The 14,906-nt window shown below is 32.9% G+C and overlaps 1 pseudogene; it reads left to right on the forward strand.

The window, feature by feature from the left end:
• Nucleotides 1–498: 498 nt before the first annotated feature.
• On the forward strand, nucleotides 499–877 carry LOC105866634 (small ribosomal subunit protein eS24-like; annotated as a pseudogene).
• Nucleotides 878–14,906: the final 14,029 nt, after the last annotated feature.

The raw sequence follows: 14,906 nt of genomic DNA on the forward strand, positions 1-14,906 counted from the left end.
TTAATATTATGCTAATCTCTTGAACAAATGAGTATTAACATGAAAGCCAAGAAATGTTTGGCTAAATCTGAAAGTCTTTCTTAAAATAACAATATTTGTTAGAAATTATGAAGGTCAGTAGGAATGACAACACTAAATAAATGTTTTTAAATTATGCCATGTTCTGAGTTTTGTCCTGCTGATATAAATTGTAATAGAAGTACCCCCATAATATTCTGAAATAAAAAAAGATAAATACATGAAAAAAGAGAATGTAGATGAAAGATACTTTTAATTCCAAAAGATTTCATGGAAAGTTTGAAAAGTTGAATGAATCTCTTAATATAAATGTATTTCTAAATATGTTACCAATCATATTCTCATATATTTGTCTTGGAAATAAAATGCCGCTAAAATATATTCAACTTAATAATTTTGGTTGCTGTGCACTTTGACACAATTGGCCAGCGAGGAGTGGCCCTCTTTTCCTCCCTGGCTGCGGGAGGGTCGGCGGCCATCATGAATGACACAGTAACTATTCGGACCAGGAAATTCATGACCAACTGACTACTTCAGAGGAAACAAATGGTCACCCTTGGAAGGCAACAGTACCAAAGACAGAAACTGGGGAAAAACTAGCCAAAATGTACAAGACCAGATTAGATGTCATCTTTGTATTTGGATTCAGAACTCACTTTGGTGGTGGCAGGACAACTGGCTTTAGCATGATTTATTATGCAAAGAAAAATGAACCCAAGCATAGGCTTGCAAGGCATGGCCTGTAGGAGAAGAAAAAGACATCAAGAAAGCAGTGAAAGGAATGCAAAAGCACAATGAAAAAAAGTCAGGGGGACTGCAAAGGCCAACAGTTGGTGCTGGCAAAAAGCCAAAAGAGTAAAGATTCTGCAATGATGATATCTGTACCCATTGTGTGGGTTTCTCACAAGAGGATGAATAAAGTTAAAAAATATTAAAAAGTGACAATTTTGGTTAATATTATTTAGTATTAATGAGGTTAGACGTAAGATACACTTGCTGTGCTTCAGTCTTGATCTAATTTATTGATGAGTTTCTATGATAATAAATGCATTATTTCATTGTTTCTACTGTATTTTATGTGAGAGGTGCCATTCTACTTATAATAGCTAACTGTGTAGAACAGAGGCAGGTGTAAACACAAATGATTTGGTATTAAGGGATAGGCCATGCTAACAATTATAAAAGCTGAATAATAATTTTAAATATTTCTTTTTGACAAGCTAAATATAAATTTGTATTAACTGGTACCTTGAATAAAGAGCTAGATTGCAGTGACACCAGCACCATGAAACTGTCAGCATTTTTCTCATTAACTCTGTTTTTTAAATGACACATTATACTTTCACTTGCAAAATAATATTTAAATTGCTTTCGATAAATATAAGCTGACCTAAAAACATCCTTGGTGATTATATTTTACCAAATGAGACAAGGAGACAATATTCTCTCTCAGGAAAGAGTTTGAAGGGTAACTTTCAATATCTCAAATATCAGAGCATCACGTAATTGTATCGGTAACACATAAATATACACAGCTGTTGGAAGGCATTACCCCTACACACATATACACAGCCTACCACACCAACTAAAGTTATATACACATATGTGCATGTACAGTGAAGGTAATATAAAGGGCACAGGGCAGCAAAGGAAAGTCTTCTAGATCTAGAAGTTTAGGACTCTAGTCCTGACAATCAAAATCTGTGGTAGATCCTGACAAACTGCTGAGACTTCTCTCTAAACTGAGATTTATTAATCTGCAAAATAAGGAATTAAACTGGAAGACCCTATTGGTTCCTTTCAAACTAGAAATTCTCTGATACCACAAATATCTTTTAATTCTCATTCTACTTGACATTCTACACACATTGCTTAACACTCGTGTCTATTCTTATTCATCAAAATTCTATTCTCTCTCAATCTCCATGAAATCACTTTCTTTTGCTTTGGGTTTTATCATTCCAATAGTTCATTCTCTGTTTCTTTTATTGGTCTCAACTACCAGCCTCAGAATAGAGGTGTGCTACTTGCTATAAATTTGTGTGTATGTGTGTGTGTTGAATAGTGAGAGAAGAAAATATTTTCAGTATAGAAAATGACTCATTTGACCAAAGTACTCCACTAAGAAATTCTGGGCCACTGACCAAAATTGTCTTGTCAATCAGCCATGGTACTGTCATACATTGCTAACAAGATTATAAAATATATGGCAGAAATTCAATGCCCAAGAACCAGAAAATAATATTTTTCTTGCATTTGTCATGCACTATACTTATAGGAATATGAAGTACTCTTAACATCTCTATATATTAAAAATAATTTGAAGAAATTAAAAACTAGCTAAACAATACTAGCAGAAATGCTGATATTGGAACAGTATGAAGAAGATTGAATAGCTTGAGTTTATTTGATTTTAGGAGAAGGTAGATGATATAGTCTCTAAGCATGTTAAATTTTAAAATTAGAAGATTTATGGTAACTACAGGTATTTGTTAAGTATCCAAAATATGTGAAGCATGATCTTGCGGTAGCATTCTCATCAGTTTTATTATTAAGTTTATCATCTAGTTAGAATGGCAATCACCATTAAGGTGAAGTCTTAAGTAAATTTATAAGAAAATTTATAGTACAATACAAGTGTATCATTATGCAGTCATGATAAACATCCAAATAAGTGGAGATAGAGGTGTTCAGAGTATTATGATGCTCTCCTATTCTCCAGAATTGTCAATATAAGAATAAGGCAAAATGATTTGTGATTTTTCTTATCTTCCAAAGAACTAGAATAAGTGATTTTCATAATATGCTCTCTTCCACTTGACAAACCATATTATAACCTGGTTAGGCGATTAAAAAGGACAATTATCTGAGCCGGGATACAGGAATCAGAGTTACTCTTTAAATATGCTAGATAACTTCTTATCAATATTAGAGTAATACATATCCTAGCATGATTGGAAAGAAGAAAAATAGAGAGAGGTAAACATGTAATAAGGTCAACAAGTTCTCTGTGTATATTTGCCTAGAGTTTCAAATTTAATGAGCCACATATAAGAAATATAAATAAATAAGCTTATGCAATAAATAGTTGGAAAGCCAAACTGGAGATTTCAATAGTAAACAATATCCCTGAATAGCAATCACTTTCAGTGATACATAAGGTAATATATACCTCTGAGGAAGACTGCTAGAAAACTTGCAGTTTTGGCTCTACATAAAAGAAGATGGAAGAGGGAGAGATGCCATAGAAAGATGTAAAATCTATAAGAACAATCAAATAGATTGCAATGAAATCAGACCCAAATAGACTGCAACTATCAAAATTGTCAGATTCTGAATGGTACTTAAGTAGGTTTATTAGGTTAAAAAAAATAAAATTAGAATGAGCAGATTTCAACATAGAATGAAATAAAAGAAGACTATCACAAAAAAAGCCAACGTATTTATGACAGAACCAGTTAGAAATGCTATATTTTGATTTGAAATTATAAGCATGATCAAATTATATATTTTATATGAAAGTTAACATTTTTATTTTAATCACTAAAAAATAGAAATGACTACTAAAACATAAAAGCAAAGATTTTTTTAAAAATTTGCAACCCAATTACAGGGTACAATATAGGCTTTGTTGGAAGTATTTATTAAAGTATTTATCTAGTAATGTTTATAATTTTAAAACTTGTAACTGATCTAGCTGACTGAAAGATGTTTCAGGAGAAATGGTTGTATTTGGATAAAAGGGCAAAAACGAATAGAGATTTTCTAACAAGAGTTTCATAAGTTGCTGGGACCGGCTTCTAACAAAGCCTATGTTGTGCTCTGTAATTGTGAGAATGACTGCATATAAATTTAGCATTCTGTCTTCTTTGCTTGGTAGCAGCTCGGCCAAATCTAAAAGTCGATTTTAATTTTCTTGCTGTTGTTTTAAATTCAGATATTAATACTCATTGTATTCTTGATTATAGTTTTTCATATTTTTATATCCTGATTGTCAATTTGTATTGATTAATAATTTTTGGATATTTGCTTGAGTTGTAGGAACAATAGCTCTATTGTATAAGAAATAGAGTGTAAATAAATATAACATTTTCTCATTTGTAAAAAAAAATTTGCAACCCAAAGAAGTCATAAATAAATACAAAAAATATAAAAATAAATGATAGAATTGAATATTTAAAAATCAGAAAATCAGTAATTTTTTTCAGTTGGACTAAACTATCCTGTCAGGAGATACAGATTGATAGACTTGCAATGTCAGTCTTTTAGAATGAAATATAGTGGTACAAAAGGCTGCAGTAAAGAAGTATTAACCACCACAACAATGGTGGAATGATACAGTTAAATTACACATTGAAGAAAAAAAGTATTACTAGAGGAGAATTCATAATGATGAAAAGTTTAAACATTAGTTTATAATGATTTGATAATTATATATCCAAATGGCAAAATATATAAAAATCATTTGCCCTAATTTACATTATATCAATTGTGTCAGTAATAGATTAGTCAGGTAAAAACAGTAATAATATAGATATGCTTTTCAGAAGACCAGTTAACTTTATAGTTTTGCTCAGGTATATGGTTGGGGGGGGTTACTAAATGTTTTTCAAGGGTTCATCAACCACTTTGTGAATCTAATTATTCAAATATTAAACAATTGGATTATGCACACATTTTGTAAAAATCTGCTGTATGTGTGTGTGTTATTAACTAAAATATAGTTTACGTTAAAGCTAAGGGGAGTGTTACCCTCTTAGTGTAACCCTCTAATAAATGGTTTTATAAAGAATTTTTTAATTGAAGTAATTCATCACCTCCTAATTTATGCTTTAGGAGTTTGGATTTATTTAGAGTGAGTTTCATTAAAATCAGCTGAAACCATGGTTCAATCTGTTAGAAAGTATTCCCAACAAAGTAATTGACATTAAGTGAACTTTAATGAAACAGGATCCCAGCCACAGATTAATTGGAAAGTGTTTAATTTTTTCCAGATCCTGTGACAAAATTACTGTATAGCAGTGAGATATCCACTAATGCAGGGACAATTGCTTTATCAATATTAGTTGTTTCCTGCATTGCTATTAAAAAGTGTGAGGTTGTCAAGTTGAATATTTTGAGCAAATCCAGAAGCTACTAATGTGCAGTTTTTGCACTTCTGTGACAAGAACATGGAGGTAGGGCTTTCTATTAATAAAAGCAAATTCTAGTTTTACTGTTTTTTGGTTCTTTGACATTGGATATGTACCTTAATCCCTCTTTGATTTTTTCTTAACCCTGTACTTTTTTATCCAAAGTGAAGCTGATGTACATATTATTTGCCTGATAACCTTGCTGCTATTAAGTAAAGGATATGAAAAAATAAATCATAAATAAATAAAATTAAACTAATAGATGTTATGAAATAAAAGCAAAAAATATCAACGTGCCTGGTATAAAATATATGCCAAAGAAATATTACCCACTTTTACTTCCATTATTATTGGAATGATAATATATTCAATGTACCACATTAGATAATAAAAGCACATTATATCCAACATCAAATTTTAATAGTCATTGTTCTCTGAAGGGACAAATTCTGTTTTTAAAAATTCTTAAGATGTCAGGAGAAATTAAAGACAAATGTGTCAGCCACCAAGGGAAGAACAGACCAGAGCATAATTTAGTGCTTAGTGGGCTCAAATCACAGTGGTTTCCATCCTAATGTGGAAAGTTCATGAACCATTCAATGTCTTAATATGAATACACTGTTTTACTTTAAGTTACAGATTGTTTTAATAATACTCAAATGGTCCAAATTCTAGAATAAATACATTCTGGATTTTTTTTTAAATTTCAGAATCAATTACTTAATTCAAGTAATTGTAAATGCTCACGTTTCATTTTATAATCATCAACTTTCCTCTTAGATCTGAATATCTACAAAAGTCTATTTATTTTTACTTATGTCAGCAGAAGGGCTCACTGTTTGTGAAAACAACAAAAACAAAGAGTTTTGATTAAAGACACTGAATCCATGAAATATTTCTAAATAGTTACCACAGTGGAGAGTAGGCACTTTTCTGTTGCACTTTTTATAAATTTAGGGTTTGCAAACTAGGCAGATCCCTGACATTTAAAGGTCCAGGAAGAAGATTCTGGTACATGCACAATTGTAGCATACCCAGACCACACTTGGAAATATTGACTAGCATGATTAAAGAAGTCTTGGGGGACAATTCTTTACGAATCTCTTATGTCTTTCTCCACGTCTTGGGGAAGAGATACTGACTGCTCTTTGGTCAGGTGATCTTTTTCAATGATATTTGTATGGTAAAGAACCTTGAAAAATAAAAATAGTGTTCCTCTCCAGAGCTAAGGGCATATTTGCATATAGCCTTAAATGATAGAAATAGTGTCTCCCTCTGGAGCAAAGGGCAGACAAATTTTGAGTTCTTCATCTCAGAATTTCTCTCCTGTAACAACTCACTGCATGGGTAGGTGTCATCTGTCTCTCTTTGGGTTGCCCTGTAGAAGTCAGGGCATAGGTAACTGGCACAAAAATGCTGGTACGCTGGCCCATACAGTTGCTGTGAGTTAATAGTCTGTCCTTCATCTCTAACTCAGGAGTCTCTTGTATCAGAAACTGTGGCAGGCTAAGTTGTTAGCTTGTAAGTAGGGTAAAATCTCAGAACTTTCACAGTTCTTAACAAGAATGAGCCAGATATGTTCTTGCAAATGTGCAAAAGGAAAACTATTCTCAGTCTAAAGATTGAAAATAGATAAATTCTAACCTATTATCACAGAAAAATATGCAACATATTTTAAGCTATGTATACCATTGAAATTCAAAATAAATCATATTTAAAATGAAATAATATAGACAATTAAATATAGACAAATAAATAGAAATAATATAGACAATGAAATAATATTAAAATACCAAAAATATCTATTAAGGGCATGAAAAATAAGAAATAGAATCTTGGTGAATTTTATTGAAGTCAAAGAAAAATATAATATGTAATTATGCCAAATTCTGTTGAGGGGAGGGAGGAAAGTAACTCTATGAAATTTTTTTTTTTTATTTTTTTATTTTTTTTTTTTTTTGAGACAGAGTCTCACTTTGTTGCCTAGGCTAGAGTGAGTGCCGTGGCGTCAGCCTAGCTCACAGCAACCTCAGACTCCTGGGCTCAAGCGATCCTTCTGTCTCAGCCTCCCAAGTAGCTGGGACTACAGGCATGCGCCACCATGCCCGGCTAATTTTTTCTATATAAATTAGTTTCTTTCTATTTATAGTAGAGACGGGGTCTCGCTCTTGCTCAGGCTGGTTTTGAACTCCCGACCCCGAGCAATCCGCCCGCCTCGGCCTCCCAGAGAGCTAGGATTACAGGCGTGAGCCACCGCGCCCGGCCCTCTATGAAATTTTTAACAGCTGAGGTCTATAGGACTTTTGCCCTTTCATTCAACAGCATCTAATAATTGATTCATTCACTCAACCCTTTCTTCTCTTGGTGCATGAAAAATGTCAGACATCTATTGAAGCCTACTACTAGAATAGATGTTTGAACTGACATGTGATCTTATATCAATTTTTCCATAAAGAATTACTACTACTAATACTACATGCAATGATAAATTATTATCAGTTATCAACGACTCTGGATGTACTGATATTTCCAAATACATACATAGATATATACATAAATGAGAAGTTAATATACAAATACAATTTCAAAAATTTAAAACTTCCAAAAATGTATAAATAAATAAAATAAGAAAATGAAATCACACTATTTACTCAAGTGACTTGTGGATTCACTTTGCCAAAGTGGATCTGAAAAACATTATTATTTTACAATAAGTAAAAACAATCATGAAGAACAATGTAATATTCACAATCTATCAATTGATGTTTTTAAGCTCCTACAAAGCACATTTTATACAATCTATTTTTTAAAAAAATATTAAATCACATACTATAAAAATAGTATATAGCTATATGCTATAGCTATAAAAATAAAATGATATACAAGTTGCTATTTAGTTTGCAAAATAAGTAGACATTGTGATAGAGAAATTCTAAGAATGCTATGGTAAAATGTATTCACTTGGTAAGAATATTTGAGACCCTACTATTTGTAAAGTACAGATACAGTAATAGATGAAAAAATAAAATCCTTTTTAACATTTATCTACATTCTAGTGTAGAAGAGACTGGTAATAAAGAAATTACATGTGAAAAGTGTTATGTCATGTTAGTGTACCAGAAGGTGATAAATAAAGAATAAATAGAGTAAGAATTCGGATAAAGAATGATGTTTGAAGAAAAGGCACTATTTCATACCAGTTACAGAGTCTGATAAGAGGGAACTTGAGAACAGAACTAACCAACAAGAAGGGATAGGCTATGTGAAAACTAGGGAAGAGTGTGCTAAAGAAACTAAACTGAGGCATAAGGATGGATACATTAAGGCCACATAATGGCTTTGATTTTATTTTGAGTGGCATGAAAGGATTAAGAATGAACAAAGATATTCAATTGGCTGATACAGAAAAAAATTATCCCTGACAAGAGATTCATTACATCTATGGGAATGAAACTCCATGTGAGCCTATAAAAGGCTTCTGTATCATGTTAAGCAATTCAATATCACACTCTTAGATGATTTGACATCTCTCCCCTCCTTCAAACCTCCAGCATCTCTTACACTCTTCTCATTCTGAGTGTTTGTCAATACAGGACCTTTACATAAGTACAATACTACATCTGCCAGCAAACATGCATCTGAACCTACATGGCTCATCTTCTCTCTGTTAAAGTGAATAAGCTATTTCATGCTGCTCTCTAAAATCAAATCTTCCACTTTTGCTACAGATTCCCACCCACTCTCTCCCTCTCTGGGACATTGTTCCTCCCTCATCTTTTCTTTAGTGCAATTCTTTCACTTTCTATTGTGTTATTCTGATCAAGATCAAACACAGTGTAAAGTCCCAACATTAAAGATAAAACCCATGATTCCATAATCTCATTCTAGCCTCATTAATTTGCTCAACTTTATGAAATAATTTCTCAAAAGAGTTGTAACTACTTACTCTTTTGTCTAACTTTCTCCTCTCATGTATGTATTTTCAATACATTATCAATTTTTTGTATATATAATAAATACACAGAAAAGGTAGAAAAAATGATAATTGTTAGTTTTGTGAATTTTAATATAAAACTTAAGAATAAAAGCCTATAAAAACAAAGAACACTTTATTTTTAAAGAAAACAAGAGACAAGCAAGCAAAAAAGTGTTTATCAAAGTATTAGCTTTACACAGGGACTATTTTCCTAATAACACTCATCACTTATCTACTTTATAGAATTTTTTTTTTTGAGACAATCTCACTCTTTTGCCTGGGCTAGAGAGCAGTGACATCAGCCTAGCTCACAGCAACCTCAAATTCTTAGGCTCAAGCAATCCTTCTGCGTCAGCTTCCCGAGTAGCTGGGACTACAGGTGCTCGCCACAATACCCGGCCAATTTTTTGTTTCTATTTTTAGTTGCCCAGCTAATTTTTTCTATTTTTAGTAGAGATGAGGTCTTGCTCTTGCTCAGGCTGGTCTTGAACTTCTTACCTCAAGCGATCCTCCTGCCTCAGCCTCCCACTAGGATTACAGATGTAAGCCACAATGCCTGGCCCTGTATAATATTTTTTGAAAACCAAAATTTTCAAAATTGTGACAGTCTCATTTTTAATACGAACACAGCACACAGAATGCAAATCTGAATGTTCAGCTTGTCTTTTTTTCCCATTCCAGTGTTTCCTTTTTTACCACCCTCAATTAATGAACAATAGAGGAGACTAAACCTAGAGGTAAAGTTCTACTGGTTTTAAATTTATGAGTTTGCATAATGACTATAATTGCTGAATGAATATATTCACTCCTTTGTTCATTATTTTTCTAAATGAAAGTGAAAAAATTGACGTGTAAAAAATCTTTCAGAGAGGTAGTCAGGGAAAAGATCTTTTTTCTGTTCCAGACCTGCCCATCAAGTAACTTCCTGCATAGAGGCTGTAGCTGAACTGCCTATTTTCCAGTAGGTCAAAATTCTCCCCAAAGGCCACATTTGACAGTGTGACTACTAATGCCAAGTCAGGACATGAAAATTTGGAGTGCTTTATTGCCTTCTTGTAGACTAATGACCTTTTTGAAACATAATACAAGATAGGCTGCATTGATGGAAGCATTTGGGGATTGCTCAGCATGTGTTTTGAAGCATTAACTTGCTTTATACAATAAGGAAGGAAAAATATTTCATAGATTTTACAGATATGCTGTGTTCAATTTGAGGAAATTTTATAATAAAATTTGAAAAACTAAAATAAAAATAGTAATGGTATGACATTGCTTATTTATTTGTTTTTTAAACAAACAGGTTCAAATGATTTTGATTTGATTTTTGCACACTGAAGAAAGGTTCCACTGGAACGATTATAAAGAGGTTTTGTTAGCAGATATATGAGGTTTACAGACCAGTTTTCTTAAAATGCCATTTTGTTTATATAATTTTATTTTTCTTTAGTAAGTTCAGTACGAATATATATAGATGCACCTTGGAAACAGTGAAAAGTGCCCAGGAAGGCAAACTTTAGAAAATATTTCGCCTTTATTTTGTCTAAAGCAAATCCAATATTTTGAATAAATCAAACTTAAAAAAGCAAAGTACCAAATACTTCTCCAACACCAATCATATGTGTTACGTGTGGGTGTGTATATGTGCAAATCTAATTTATTATTTTATTGTGTTTTTTATGTGACCCACACAGAGTCGTTATAATGTGGTATATGAAACACTGTGATCGATCAACAGCTGTATGACTGAAGAAAATAAATTTTGACTTCCAGAATCTTGACATACTCAAAAATAAAATAAATTGGATTGAATTGAAATCAACTAAATTAAATAAAATTTGAAAATCCATTTCTCAAATACACTAGCTGTATTTCAAGTGCTCAATGGTCCCAAGTGGCTAGCAGCTAGCATATCAGACAGTGCTTTGTATATACCATTTATATCATTGCAGAAAATTAGTTGTATTGGATAGCACTAATCTAGAATTCGAAATCAATCTTTTGATGAAGTTTGTGTTTATTTTTTTTCCTGTTGGTCTCAACATGTAAGGGGATATTGCTGCAGGGTATGCAAATAACATATTTTCATTAAACTGAAAACATATTCATCATAAAACATTTCAGATAACTAGGTGTAAAAGCAAACTTTCCAAATCAAAGTCATCTATGAAAAAGCCACAGTTATAACACATTTAATATTGAACTGTTCAATTCTATCCCAACTAAGATTTTAAATTTTGTTGAAAACATTTTTCCGATTCCTTTGATATGATCACTTGTTATTTCTCCTTTGTTTTTATGGTGAATTACATGGATTATTTTGAAAATTAAATCAATCTGATATTCCTGAGATTAACCTCATTTTGTCACAATATCTTGTCCTTTTTATATATATAACTCTACTTAATAAGATAATATTTTGTAAGGATTCATGCATACATTTTTATTAAGAGTATTGTTCTATAATATCATTTTCTTATAATTTCATGGTCAAGTTTGGTATCAACGTTGTTAGCCTCATAAAATAAATTATGAAGTATGAGAAATAGAAATTAAATCCTAAGCCACCCAACAAACTGAAACTCTTGGCTAAGGTGACCCCCCAGAGAAACGTTAAGAGCAAATTCCTAGTCATGATGCCGTGGGAAGTCAAACACACCTAGTTATACCCACCTCTGTCACTAATAGGCATTAGACTTTCTTCTGTATGGGTTAAAACAGAAAGCCCTTTGGGAAGACTTGCTCCTCTGCTAATTTCAACTCACCACCTAATGCTGCTCCTGTCCTTTGCGGTTTTGTGCACACCTACTGACCAGCATTCCTTCCTAATAAGAAACCGCTGACCACAGAGTGATCCTGGCCAGTCTACCATAGATACGCAGGGAGGGTTTTTGTGTCCTCTTCTTCACCTTTTGACATCAGAAGGATGTCAGTATTGCTTCTTTCACTTAGCATAATTCATTTGATAATTACCTGTCAGGTTGCGTATTTTAGTAGTTTGTTATTTTTGATCGCTGAGTACTAGTCCATTGCCTGCATGAACCAGAAATCCATTTACCCCATGAGGGACCTTTGGATTGTTTCCAATTTGGGCAATTTTGAATAAAATTGCTATAAACATCACACAAAGGTTTTTGTTTAGGTTAGTTTATTTATTTTGGTTAATAACTGGGAATGGGATTGCTAAATTATTGATAAGTGTCTGTTTAAATCTAAAACAAATTGCCAAACCCTTTCCAAAGTGTCAGTATCATTTTTTTTACCCAACAGTAATTTATGAAAGCTCCCATTGATCTAAATCCTTATCAGTACTTGGTATCGTCAGGTTTTACCTTTTATATTATTTATCTCCATAATAAGAAGTCTATTTGCCATCTGAATATCTTTTTGGTGAAATATCCGTACAAATATTTTGCCTATTTTTAATGGAAATATTTTATTGTGAAGTTTTGAATGTTCTTTATATATTCTGGATAAGAATCACTTTTCAGATAAGTGATTTTCTGATATTTTCTCCTGTCTTGTGACTGTCACAGAATTGGCTTCAAGCTCTGCAGTTCTTTTCTTCTGCCTAGTCTAATCTTTCTTAAAGCTTTCCACTGTGTTTGTATTTCATTAAATTAATTTTTTATTTTTAGAAGTTCTATTTGTGTGGGGCTTTTTTCATTGTTTGTTTTTTAATATGTCTCTTTCTTTAGCACATTTTTTCTTCATTTCCTGAATTTTTTTTTTATTTGGTTTCTTTGAGGTTGTTTTCTATTTTCTCTTGGATTTCATTGAGCTTCCTTACAATCCATATTTGAAATTCTTTATCTCTCATTCCAATATTTTTATTTTGGTTGGGATCCATTGCTAGAGAGCTGCTGTGCCTTTTTAGGGGTTTCCTTTGGCTCTGATTTTTCATACTTCTGGAGTTCTTGTACTGATTATTCCTCATCTGGAGTAGCTGTCGCTTCTTGTATTTGGATTTTCTTTTGTTTAGATGAGGCTCCCTGTCTCCATCACTCACAAGTCTGTGTCTGTAGCGTATGTTGGGTAAGAACCTTTGGTTTTGCTTGTGGGTGCTTTGATGGTAGTCTAGGTTCTGGATGAATGCTTTGGTTATAGATGGCCTCAGTTGCTAGTTGTTCATAGTCTGTAGTGGTGGTGAGCTATGTGTGACGGCAGATTCCCTGTCTCTTATTGATGAGGGAAGATGGAGGTCTTTGAAGTCCTTTCTCTTTCCCCAGTCTTGTGGTCTTCTTAACAGTGTGAATTATATTGGCATGCCCAGTTTAATCTCTGAGATTGAGTTTCCTGTTAGTAGGTGGTGATTGATAGAAAAAGCCAACTGCAGTGTTGTTTTTGGAACCTATGACCAGCTCTAGCCCCTCAGGAGAAGCACTGGAATGCCCCAGGCAGTGGGTGGTGATTTGGAACTCCCAGCGGACTCTTTATTCTCCACCACAGCAGAGGCAGCTGGGGGAGATAGGCTGGGTGGGGCTGGGTTGGGTTGGGTGAGCTTGCCCTCAGGCTCCACAAAAGCTTGTAAGGCAGCTGTTTTTGCAGGAGTCAAAGGTCCACTCAGGCTGCTGTGATAGCCACCAGGGAGGGGCAGAAGTGGCCCCATCAAGCCACAAATTCAATTTACTTAGCAGATTTGAAATATTCAAGTTATTTTCTTCTTGAGTATGCTTTTGCATTTTGTCTTTTAAGGGATTGATATATTTTCTGTAAGTTGTCATAAGTTGACATAAAGTTTTCTGTGCTATTCTCCTATTATACCTTCAACATATGTAGGGCATATTTCATTTCTTATACTGGTAATTTGTGTCTTCTCCTTTATTTTTCTCATCCTTCTTAGAAAAGCAGCATTTTATTTAATTGACTTCCTCGATTGTTTTTAATTTCATTGATATCTTTTATTCTCTTTATTATATCATTTATCTTCTCTCTTTGAGTTTAATTTGCTTTTGCACATCCCAATTCTTTAAAAGGGAAGGTTAGTGTATTGGTTAAAGAACTTTTGAGAGAAACGCTGACGTTAGGTCAAAGTTGTAAGAAAAAAAGTAAAACTCAAACACAAAAAGACACTCCTCTGTTAACTTTTTCCAGTTAACAAACATTCCTTTTCCAGATTTCTCTGGCCAGAAAAATGGGATTTCTCTTAAATTTTTATCTGATCATTCTTTCATTGCAGCTCTGTGGGGTGTCTGCTCTCAGCTCAATGCTGTGGTAGAATATTGAATAAATGAAACCAAATAGATAATTCAACCCTGTACAGGTTGCTTCTTCAAGCTGTAACTTCCCTTCCCAATGCACGTGGTAATTGTTTACTTTTCGAAGTCCTGACATAATTCCTCTTTGTATTTTGTCCAGAGATTTTAATTTTATTCATTGGGAAAAAAGGCTTTTGTGGAATTACTCTAACAATAGGGCTCTATTGTTCTTGTAAATATATCAAAAAGAGAAAAATACAGTGAAATATTTATATTTGAAGATATATTTTCCATATTCATTTATCTTTATTTCTTTGTGTAGACCCTGTTTTCCATCTGCTTTTGTTCTGGAGAATATGCTTTGGTGTTTCTTGCAGTGTAGATATTTTGACATTTAGCTTTCATTTATCTCAACTTTTAAAATGATGTTAACTTGTTTTTAAAGATATCATCTCTAGATACAGAATTCTGAATTGATAGATCTTAATTTCTTTGTTTGACTTTTAAAGTTATCGCCTCTTGTGTTTTGGCCTCCATTGCTTTTGAAAATAAGTCAACTAGAATTTGCATCAGAGTTTTCCTCTT

The sequence above is a fragment of the Microcebus murinus genome, chromosome 3 (genome assembly GCF_040939455.1).
Source record: "Microcebus murinus isolate Inina chromosome 3, M.murinus_Inina_mat1.0, whole genome shotgun sequence".
NCBI classification, from domain to species: Eukaryota; Metazoa; Chordata; class Mammalia; order Primates; family Cheirogaleidae; genus Microcebus; species Microcebus murinus.